General features: G+C 41.6%; 1 pseudogene; it reads left to right on the top strand.

Moving 5' to 3' along the window:
* The window catches only part of LOC103277259, a 93,289-nt pseudogene that overhangs the window by 72,321 nt on the left and 8,772 nt on the right, over positions 1 to 12,196 (top strand).

Below are 12,196 nucleotides of genomic sequence, written 5' to 3'. Positions count from 1 at the left end.
GGCTGATTTTTTGATTTACTGTAGAGATGAGGTCTCGCTGCCCAGGCGGGTCTCGAACCCGCGGGCTCAGGCAATCCACTCACCTCAGTCTCCCAAAGGCGCGGGATTACAGGCTGAGCCACCGAGCCTGGCTACACCAATAAATTTGACTAGAAGAAATGGACAACTTTATTGAAAGAAAAAAATGACCCAATATCCCTCAAGAAGAAATAAGCACATGGCTTTACTGGCGAATTCTATCAAATATTTAAGAGACATAAATATCGATTCTACCCAACTCTTTCATAAAAATGAGAAGGAAGAAATATTTCCCAACTCAATTCTACAAGGCCAGACTACCCTAATACAAAAATCATAGAACTATTGCTATAGACTGAATGATTCTATCTCCTCCCAAAGTTATAAGTTGACACCTAACCCCCCAGTGTGATGGTATTAGGAGGTGGAGCCTTTGAGAGGTGATCAGGTCATGAGAGCAGAGCCCTCATGAATGGGATTGGAACTCTTATAAAAGATGCTCTGGAGAACTCCCTCTCTCCTTCTGTGATGAGAGGACACAGTAGGAAGGTGCCATCTATGAAGCAAGAAGCAGGCTCTCATCAGACACCAAACTGCCAGAGTCTTGATTTGGACTTCCAACTTCCAGAACTGTGAGAAATAAACAAATCTTTGTTGTTTGTAAGTCACCCAGTCTATAGTATTCTAATATAGCAGCACAAACAGACTAAGGCAAAGACATTGTTTAAAAAGAAAGCTACAGCCGGGCTCGGTGGCTCAGCCTGTAATCCTGCGCCTTGGGAGGCTGAGGTGAGTGGATTGCCTGAGCCCGCGGGTTCAAGACCCGCCTGGGCAACTTGGCGAGACCTCATTTCTACAATAAATCAAAAAATCAGCCGGGCGTGGCAGCGTGCCTGTAGTTCCAGCTACTTGGAAGGCTGAGGTGGAAGGAACGCTGGAGCCCAGAAGGTCGAGGCTGCGGTGGCTGGGAGCGCCCACTGCACTCCAATCTGGGCGACAGAGTGAGACTCCAACTCAAAAATAAATAAATAAATAAATAATAAAAAGAAAGTTACAAACCAATATTCTTTACAGAAATAGACACAAAATTTTAAACAAAATGTTAGCACATCAAATACAACAATATATTTAAATGATAATACAACACGACTAGCTGGGTTTATCCCAGAAATGCAGGGCTTATTTAACATTTGAAAATCAACCAACTAAAAACAAGAAAAGCAATCAATGTAATTCACCAAATCAACAAACCAAAAGAGAAAAAAGTATATAATCTCAATAGATGCCAGGCATCTTGACTCACACCTGTAATCCCAGCACTTTGGGAGGCCAAGATGAGAGGATTACCTGAACTCAGGAGTTCAAGACCAGCCTGGTCAACTTGGTGAGACCTTCATCTCTACAATAAATCAAAAAACTAGGTGGGCATGGTGGCGCATGCCTATAGTTCCAGCTACTTGGAAAGTTGAAGTAGAAGGATTATCTGAGCCCAGCAGTCGAGGCTGTGGTGGCCGTGAGCATGCCACTGCACTCCTGCATGGGCAACAGAATGAGAATCTTACTCAAAATTTAAAAAGAATCATCTCAATAGAGGTCGAGAAAAGAATTTTTTAAAATCTAACATTAATTCTTGATTAAAAACTCTCAACAAACTAGTAATAGAATAAAAATTCCTTAACCTGCAAAAGGTGTCCATGAAAAATCTACAGTTAATATCATACTTCATGGTGAACATTGAATGTTTTCTCCATGAGATCAGGAACAGGACAGGAATGTCTGTTCTCACTACTTTTAGTCAACACTGTACTGGAGATTCTAGTCAATGCAATAAGGTAAGAAAGAGAAATAAAAGGTATCCGGATTGGAAAGTAAAAAGTCATTATGATCATCTAGGGAAAAAAAAAAAAACAATGGAATCAACGAAAACCTACCAGAATGCAAAATTCTAAACAAAACTTTAGCAAATCTGAAAATGAAATTAAGTAATCTATTTTACTCACAATAGCATCAAAATTATGAAATACTTAGAGATAAATCTAACAAAATGTGCAAGACCTATACACTGGAAACTATAAAACATTGCTGATAGAAATTTTAAAAGACAAAGAATTGAAGAGTTATACCTTGTTTATGGATCAGAAGTCTCAACATTGTAAACATATCAATTCTTCCAGTTGATCTATAGATTCAACATAATAACAGTCAAAATCCCAGCAGGCTTTTTTGTAAAAATTGACAAGCATAATCTAAAATTCTTATGAAACTAAAAACAGTCAAAACTACTTTGAAAAAGAGGAACAAAGTTGAAGGGCTAACACCATCTGATTTCAAGATATAACACACATTGGTTTTCCATTACTGACGTAGCAAATTACCACAGTCTTAACATTTTAAAACAACACAAGTTTATTACATCACAGTAGTTCAGTTGGGCTGTGAATCTAATTTGAAGCTTATTTGGGCTGTTGACAAAATTTATTCTCTTGAAGTTACAAGAATGAGGTTCCTGTTGCCTGACTGGCTGTCAGCTGAAAGCCACTCTTTGCTTCTAGAGTTCTCTTTGATCCTTTCATGTGGATTCCTCCATTTCAGAGGAACAACAGTGTGTGGAATTCTTCTTACTCTTGGAATCCCTCTGGCTTCCTTCATCTCTCTGCTGCATCTCTGCTACCTGACTCTACCACCTCATCTCTGATTCCAGCCAGAGAAAGTTATCTGCTTCAGGGGTTCATGTGCTTAGACTAGGCACCCCCAAACAATCCAAAATAATCTCCCTATTTTATTTTATTTTTTTTATTTATTTATTTATTTACTTATTTTTTGAGTCGGAGTCTCACTCTGCCGCCCAGACTGGAGTGCAGTGGCCGCTCCCGACCACCGCAGCCTTGACTTGCTGGGCTCCGGCGATCCTTTCGCCTCAGCCTTCCAAGTAGCTGGAACTACAGGTGCACACTACCACGCCTGGCTCATTTTGATTTATTGTAGAGATGAGGTCTCGCCAAGTTGCCCAGGCGGGTCTTGAACCCGCGGGCTCAGGCAATCCATTCACCTCAGCCTTCCAAAGTTGCGGGATTACAGGCTGAGCCACGGAGCCCGGCTAATCTCTCTATTTTAAAGTACAAGCCTAATTACATCTACAAAGTCCCTTTTACCAATGTAACATAATATATTCACAGGTTTCAGGGACTGCAGCATGGACATCTTTGAGAAGCCATTCTGCCCATAATATAAAGTTACAGATGAAGTTTTGGCATCAAGGTAGACAAATAGACAAATGGAACAGAACAGAATAGAGTCAAGAAATAAACCCACACCGATATAGACAACTGATATTTTATAAAGTTGCAACAGAAATACAGTGGAGAACAGATAATCAAATAAATGATAGAACAACTGGACATACATATGTGAAAAAAGATCAAAGAACCTCAATCCATACTTCCTACCATGTGCAAAATTAACTCCAAATGGATCATAGACATAAACATAAAACCTCAAACTATAAAACTTCTAGGAGACAACCATTGTGACATTGGACTAAACAAAGGTTTCTTAAATATGACACCAAAAGGTCAAGCCAAAAAGAACAAATTAATATATTTGACTTTGCCAGGGGAGGGAGGGGCCAAGGGTAGCTACATTATGCACATTTGTATACCTAACCCTGAATTGTACCCCACATCTTTAAAATAAAAAAATTTAAAATATATATATATTTGACTTTATCAAAATTAAACACTTCTGCTTTCCAAAAGACACAGATAGGCAGACAACAGACAGCCTATCTCTGCTGTAGTGCCTGCTGCTATCTTGCAACATATCTCTGTTTAATAAATCTACCTTTCTTTTAATTTTGTTTTTGTTTTTTATTTTGTTTTTGTTTTCTGAGTCAGAGTCTTGCTCTATGCCTAGGCTGGAGTGCAGTGGCACACTCACGGCCACCACAGTCTCGACCTGCTGGGCTCAGTTGATCCTTCCGCCTCAGCCTTCCAAGTATCTGGAACCACAGGCCTACACCACCACACCCAGCTAATTTGTTTAATTCTTCCAAGTATCTGGAATCACAGGCATGCACCACCACACCCAGCTAATTTGTTTAATTTATTATAGAGATGAGATCTCGCCAAGTTGCCCAGGCGGGTCTCGAAATCATGGGCTCAGGCAATCCTCTCACCTCTGCCTCCCAAAGCGCTGGGATTGCAGGCGTGAGCCACTGCACCCAGCTAAATCTGCCTTTCTTAATGCATGACTGTCTTGGTGAATACTTTCACTGCTGGGAACTATGGTCCCAAACACACACACACACACACACACACACACACACACACACACACACACACACACACACACACACTACTCTTCTCCATTTTTGCTGTCTGAGGACTCTCAGTGAGCCACATACAAGCCCCGAGATAATTGTCTCTGGTCGGGGCAACTTCCAGTGTTACCAGAAGGTCTCCATGCTCTGGCCCAGGACTGTCATCACCCTTAGGGTATGGGACCAGAGCTCCTTTCAGTCTTTCAGCAGACCACTTTAGTATCCTTTCTGATAACTGATGATCTCTGACCAGGGCGACTCCCTGGTGTGACCTGAAGGCTTGAGGGAGAACAGATTAGACTGCCTTGACCAATAGGGAGAAAGACCCACTCCTTTGCTTTCCTTCTTGGCCTTTGCTTTTTGGCTTTTCATTGCCAAGAACTCCTGTTCCCAATCTGCCTCATCCAGGGTGGATCTACACAAGTTACGTGAGACCCTGGCTTTTCTTCTCCTTCCTCCTAACTAGACTCTTACTGAACCATAAGCACTGGGAAGCAGAATCCTCGAACCCTTGGCAGAGGCCACTCTTCACAGGTTTCCAAGTCCCACCTTCACATTACTTGTATTCAGCCCTTCTTTTTTTCTTTTCCTTCTCTCCTGTGGACCCAACCGATCATCTTGTTCCGGAATGTCTTTGGACCAGGTGATCTCATATGGCCTCAAATGATGAGTTGTCCCTGACCCTGTAGTTTCACCAGACCAAGAACTGTCCTTGGCTTTAGGCTTTCTCCAGATCTGGACTGGTTCTCGGCCTTAGCACTGTTGACCCTATTGCTGGAAGTTCCTCTCTATCAGGTGGCACGCCCCTACAGAGAGTAAACTCCATGTCCCCTAGTGGATGTCACATAAGACTTTTCCTTTGGTGAGGTGACACAAGAGAAAGAGCGATTCGTTTTCCCTGGACCTTGACAGGTCTGCCAGAATCATTCCCCGTTCCCATCATGGAACAAACACTCTCCATCCCCTCAGACTCGCCCCTGGGCTGTATTTTAAAGAATTAGAGTGTGTTTAACCCTCAAACTCACAAAAAGAAATTTGTAATCTGTTTATGCAATATAGCCTGGTCAAAATACAGACTTCCAGACCAGGAGGCCTAACGTTTACACGAGAGTCTTGCCTGTAATACTATTCTGCAGGTAAATCTTTTCTGTTACAGCTCCTCTAAATAGTCTGAGGTTTCTATGTCCAGACTTATGTGACTCTATCTCAAAATTCTGACCTTCGTAAAAACTGCTGAATGTGCCTTGCTAAATTCCATAAACCTACTGACTTCCTGACATTCTAAATAAACCCATCCTTTACTATGTCTTGAACCCATCCCCCCTGGAGGAACTAAATGCTCCCTCTGAGCCAGCTGCCTCTCCTCCCCACTGCTTATTATGCAAAGTTGGCTAAAAGATTTTTGGAAATGAAAGTCTGATCACCTTACTGCACATAGCTAACTTCTTCTGCTGGACAGATGAAGCCCTAAATGCTAGGAAGGACATGGTAATTGGCCATGCCCGCCTGATTCCTTCTCCAAAAGCCTCATATCAACCTTTCTTTCACATCTTCCAGCACCTCTTAAACTGTAAGTCAGGGTTGTAGCAAGTCTGCCTGTTACAATTGTAAATGAGTGAGACTAGACTATTTAATTAACTTTAATTCTCTTTCAATTTTAAATGCCTTGAATACAAAGATGACCTACCCATCCAAACAGTTTGTTACCTCCAAAGTTTATTCATTAAACCATTTCAAACAGCATTAAAATCAGAACAAAAATGATCAGAAGTTCCTTATGTGCAAGCATTTATGGCTTTATATCAGCACTATACAAACAAAATTCTATTCAGTTATTTAAAGGTTAATTCAAATTATGAATTTAAAAATATTATCTATTTTATTTTTATTTTTTTATTTTTATTTTTATTTTTGAGTTGGAGTCTCACTCTGTCACCTAGACTGGAGTGCAGTGGCCGCTCCCAGTCACCGCAACTTCGACCTGCTGGGCTCCGGCGATCCTTCCGCCTCAGTCTTCCAAGTAGCTGGAACTACAGGCGCGCACTACCACACCCGGCTAATTTTTTATTTATTGTAGAGATGAGGTCTCACCAAATTACCCAGACAGGTCTCGAACCCGCGGGCTCAGGCAATCCACTCACCTCGGCCTCCCAAAGTGCTGGGATTACAGGCTGAGCCACCAAACCCGGCCAATATTATCTATTTTAAAAGGTAAAGAATGCTGGCAAGGGTGAGGAGAAAAAGGAATGCATCTACATTGTGGGTGGGAGTGCAGGCTAGTCCAACCTCTATGGAAAGCAGTATGACGATTCCAAGAAAAAAAAAAAGACTAAAAATTGACCTTCCATATGATCCAGCAATTCCTCTCCTGGGAATATACCTGGAAGAATATAAATCATTCTACCAAAAAGATATCTACACACACATGCTTATAGCTTCACTATTCACTATAGCAAAAACATGAAACCAACTCCATTGCCCATCAAAAGTAGACTGGATAAAGAAAATGTGGTACATGTACATAATGGAGTGTTATGCAGCCATAAAGAACAACAAAATCGTGGAATTCACAGCAAATTGGTAGAGCTGGAGACAATCATACTCTGTGATCTATCACAGAAACAAATAACTAAATATCTCATGTTCTCAAAGTGGGACCTGAACATTAATCACATTAGCACAAGGGAGGTATGGGCAGTCAATGGACACTGCTAAGGGAGGGAGAGAAGGGGCACATAACAACACGAAGGGTAACTGGTCCTAAACCAGGGGACGTGAGGGCCAGTTGTAGGGCCAAACTTCACCTGCACGCAGCCTGCTTGTGTAGCTAATCCTGACTTATACCTCACATACCTATATAAAAAAAAAAAAAGTAAAGAAGCCGGGCTCGGTGGCTCAGCCTGTAATCCCACGCTTTGGGAGGCTGAGGTGAGTGGATTGCCTGAGTCCACGAGTTCGAGACCCGCCTGGGCAACTTGGCGAGACCTCATCTCTACAATAAATAAAAAAATTAGCCGGGTGCGGTAGCGCGCGCCTGTAGTTCCAGCTACTCAGAAGGCTGAGGCGGAAGGATCGCCGGAGCCCAGCAGGTCGAGGCTGCGGTGGCTGGGAGTGGCCACTGCACTCCAGTCTGGGCGACAGAGTGAGACTTCAACTAAAAAAATATATATATCTATGTAAATAAATAATAAATCAGATAATATTTTCTGTTTAGCTTTTTTCTTATCACTCATCAATAGCAAGCATAATCTTGTCACTTTCAGTCTTAAACATTGAATGAAAAATATTTTCAAAAAGAAAAATAGCCACGAGACCTATATCATTTATGACAAGGTTGTAATTGAAGATACTGTTTTCATCATCCATATGAAGAATTCCCAAAAGATTTTTTTTTTTATGTGTAGGGCATTTGTTGGTAGGGAGGCCACACGTTTTGGGCCCCTCATCACAATGACCCTAGATTCTTGTTGGGTGTGTTGTAAACAGGGAAGCCATTCTTCAGGTTCCCTGCTCTGAGCACACCCCAACAGGCTTCTTTTTTGTTTCTATGTTTTTTGTTTTGTGTGTGTATGTGCTTGTTTTTCTTTTTTTGAGTCGGACTCTCACTCTGTTGCCCAGGCTGGAGTGCAGTGGCACGCTCCCAGCCACCCTAGCCTCGACCTGCTGGGCTTAGGTGATCCTTCCACCTCAGTCTTCCAAGTAGCTGGAACTACAGGTATGTACCACGCGCAGTTAATTTTTTAAATTTATCGTAGAGATGAGGTCTCACCATGTTGCCCAGGCTGATCTCAAGCCCCTAGACTCAGAAAATCCTCTGACCTCTGCCTCCCAAGTGCTGGAATTACAGGCACGCGGCACCACACCCAGCTCCAAAAAATTTCTTGACACTCAAGTATCAGGAACTCTTCACTATAGAGGAATTACTGATTTCTCTGTAGGGACATTATAGTTCTTGTGCCTGAATACACTTCCTGCTCTTTTGTGTCTTCCCATAGTATGAGAAAAATCTACACTTCAAAGCTTCTAGCTGGTTAGGATTGCTGACCAGCATGTATACATCTTTTAAACTTGTGTTGTTATTTCCTTCTCTTTTTACTTTCTTTTATCCTAATATTTATCTATTTATACTTGGAAGCTTCCTAAAATCCAAGTAAAACAAAGGCAACAAGTAAATAAATAATGAAGTAAAAATAGTCTAAGAACAGCAACAAAAAAACCCCCAAACAACCCAATTCAAAAATTGACAAAGGCTGGGTTAGGTGGCTCATGCCTATAATCCCATTAATTTGGGAGGCAGAGGCAAGAGGATTTCCTAAGCCCAGGAGTTCGAGACCAGCCTATGCAACATGGTGAAACTTGTCTCTACAATAAATAAAAAAATTAGTCAGGTGTGGCACATGCCTGTAGTCCCAGCTACTTGGAAGGCTAAAGTGGAAGGATTGCCTGAGCCCAGGAGGATGAGGCTGCAGTAGCCATGATTTTGCCACTGCACTCCAGCCTGAGTAACAGAATGAGTCTCTGACTCAAAAAATTATATTAAAAATAAGCAAAGGACTTGAATAAGCATGTGTCCAAAAAAGATATACAAATAGTCAATAAACACAGGAAACGATACTCAACATCAATAACCATTAGGGAAATGCAACTCAAAACTACAAAGAGATACTACCTCACTCACATTCATTAAAATGATTGCCATTACAAATAAAAAGAAGAAAATAGCCAGGCATAGTGAATAACACCTGTAATCCCAGCACTTTGGTAGGCATGGGAGAGGACTGCCTGAGTCCAGGGGTTCGAGACCAGTCTGGGCAATTTGGCAAGACCTCGTCTGTACTGTTAATCAAAAAATTAGCCTGGTGTGGTGGCACACGCCTGTGGTTCCAGCTACTTGGAAGGTTGAGGTGGGAGGATCAACTGAGCCCAGCAGGTCATGCAACGGCCTTGAGCATGCCACTGCACTCCAGCCTGGGCGACAGAGTGAGATTCCAACTCAGAAAAAAAAAAAGCAGAAAATAACAAATGTTGATGAAGATGTGGAGAAACTGGAACACTTGTGCATTGTTAGTCGGAATGTAAAACAAAACAGCCACTGTAGAAAATAGTATGGTCTTCCTTAAGAAATTAAAAATAGGCCAGGCTCAGTGGCTCAGCCTGTAATCCCAGCACTTTGGGAGGCCGAGACGAGTGGATTGCCTGAGGCCGCGGATTCGAGACCCACCCAGGCAACTTGGCAAGACCTTGTCTCTACAATAAATCAAAAATTAGCCGGGCGTGGTAGCGTGCGCCTGCAATTGGGGCTACTTGGAAGGCTGAGGCAGAAGGATCACCGCTGGACCCCAGCGGGTTGATGCTGGAGTGGCCGTGAGTGTGCCACTGCACTCCAGTCTGGGCGACAGAGTGAGACTCCAACTCAAAAAAAAAAAAAAAAAGAAATTAAAAATAGAATTACTGCCGGGCTCGATGACTCAGCCTGTAATCCCGCACCTTTGGGAGGCTGAGGTGAGTGGATTGCCCGAGCCCGCTGGTTCGAGACCCGCCTGGGCAGCGAGACCTCATCTGTACAATAAAATAAAAAAATTAGCTGGGCGTGATAGCGCGTGCCTGTAATTCCGGCTACTCAGAAGGCTGAGGCGGAAGGATCGCTGAAGCCCAGCAGGTCGAGGCTGCGGTGGCCGGGAGCAGCCACTGCACTCCAGTCTGGGCGATGGAGTGAGACTCCAACTCACAAAAAATTAAAAAAATAAAGAATAATAAAATAAAATTAAGATCCATAAAGAGCCAGTAGAAAGCCCTTGGAAAGGCTGGCCTGGTACCTTCTCAACACTGCATGGCTTCTGACCTGTGATAGGGAAAGAAGTTTGCTTATTAACGGGCCCAAGAACCCCAAGTTACTTGGGACCTCAAAGAGAGGAATTCAATTTATACATGTATATGCAGGCAGATCCCTGGCTGGGCTCAGGCTTTTAAAGGATCTAATCTGTTTCCTTATGGAAAGAGTTCCGACAAAGCCAATTCCAAAAAGCCTATGTGGCAAATTATTATTCTTACTGTACTTCATGCAAATAATATATATATATTAAATCTAAAACTTATTTAAAAAATAAACTGGTTTCACTATAACTCATCTTTAATAAAATGGAGGACCAGAGAGAAAAATTATGTTTTAAAAGAAATCACAGTACACTTTCTTTAAATTCTCTTGCTCATTGTTTTTGAGTTTTTATTATTCTCTACAATTTAAACTTCATCCTAAAGTCTTTCCTGGCTACAAGTCTCCAGACTTGCATCTTCAAATTTTATGTAAACTTTACAAAAAGTTCACTTAAATGCGTGTTTCAAATTGCAGTCCAGAAAAATCTGTCAGTGCCACTGTAATCTGAAGATACATAAAAACTCTAAAAACGAATCTATAAACTATTCCAAACATTAACCTTTTTTTCTTCTGTCTCTGTAGAAATGTCTTTTACTAAAGATCTGTTATTGATACCATCTATAAAAAACCAACCCACCAAACACTCATCAATTTATCTATGGAATCAGCTGCATCGTCACTCTAGAAATATATATGTCAGTGGTCCTTTGCAAAGTACCTGTACTTCCTTGCTAAAGTCATTATCTTAATATCTAATATATATTTTAAAATATGTACTTTTTCTTTTTGCTCATACTTATTTTCCTCTGCTTTCTAACATTTAGGGTATTCTCTATGTATATGTAACAAGAAAATGGAGCCTGGCTCTCCTGGATCCTTCCTTTTCTGGGACCCCTTATTTCAATGCTCCTCCTACTACTTTCAAAGCCCCTACTCTCTAATCTTTTTATCAAATTTGTCTCTTCCAGACCCCAACAGCTCCATCTCCAGATGATGCTTCCAAAAAGTTTCCAACCCATACCATCAGAAATTTCAATTCCCCTGAGCCCGTAAGACCAAGCTTACAAAGGATTTTTATTCAAACTGCCCCCATATGACCCTCTTATTCCCATCTACTGGCACACAAGAACCACCAACAGACTGACAATCCTAAGTAGGGCCAGCACAAAGCCTCTGTTTATTTTTTTTATTTATTTTTTTATTTTTTGAGTTAGAGTCTCACTCTGTCACCCAGACTGAAGTGCAGTGGCCGCTCCTGGCCACCGCAGCCTCGACCTGCTGGGCTTCGGCGATGTTGGGAGCCAGGCTTGGAGGTCCACATGATTGACAGGGTCCCGGTGGGCTGAAGACCCCGGGCCGCAGGGCGAGCCCAGGAAGCTGAGGCCCTTCTGTCTTCCACCTTTGCTGTTTGGTACCGCCGAAGAAATTCTGTGCAGTCGTGGAAGAAGAAAATGGCATGTTTATGCGAAGTACTCACACCTAACCTGAGAATGTCATGGTTCATTTTCCCATTTTCCCACTATGCCGCTTGGCCTTTTCTAACATATGCAAAGGTTAAACTCTGAAGCACATCAAGAATGCTTTCTTTCACTTGGTTATAAGTTACTGGATATTGCTTGAATAAAAAATGATGTTAGTATATTCACTCCTTATTTGATTTAGAATTATGCAGTTTAGTGTTTAGACATAAGGTTTTTTAGAAGCACAAGTTTATAGTAAGTTCATTATGAATTCATTATAAGTTCTAACACTTATCTAGGAGTTATGTAGGTGATTTATAACACTGTTTTCACTGACTTAGGATAAAGATTAATCGTTAAGGTTTTTACTTAATTCAATAGTTAAAACTCTAAGTTAACATTTATAGAGTGGGTTTTCACTGAACTCATAATATACTAATCAGACACTTTTATGATAACTTAGCTAAAGACAGAAAGCAACTTTGGGGGCTTGGGAAACATTATTAAAAGCTTCTTTTGAGTTTT

Source organism: Carlito syrichta, unplaced genomic scaffold, assembly GCF_000164805.1.
Source record: "Carlito syrichta isolate Samal-C Ts95f unplaced genomic scaffold, Tarsius_syrichta-2.0.1 Scaffold316816, whole genome shotgun sequence".
In the NCBI taxonomy this organism is placed as follows: Eukaryota; Metazoa; Chordata; class Mammalia; order Primates; family Tarsiidae; genus Carlito; species Carlito syrichta.
The sequence above is the reverse complement of the archived record's forward strand: the minus strand, read 5'-3'. Positions and strand labels throughout refer to the sequence as shown.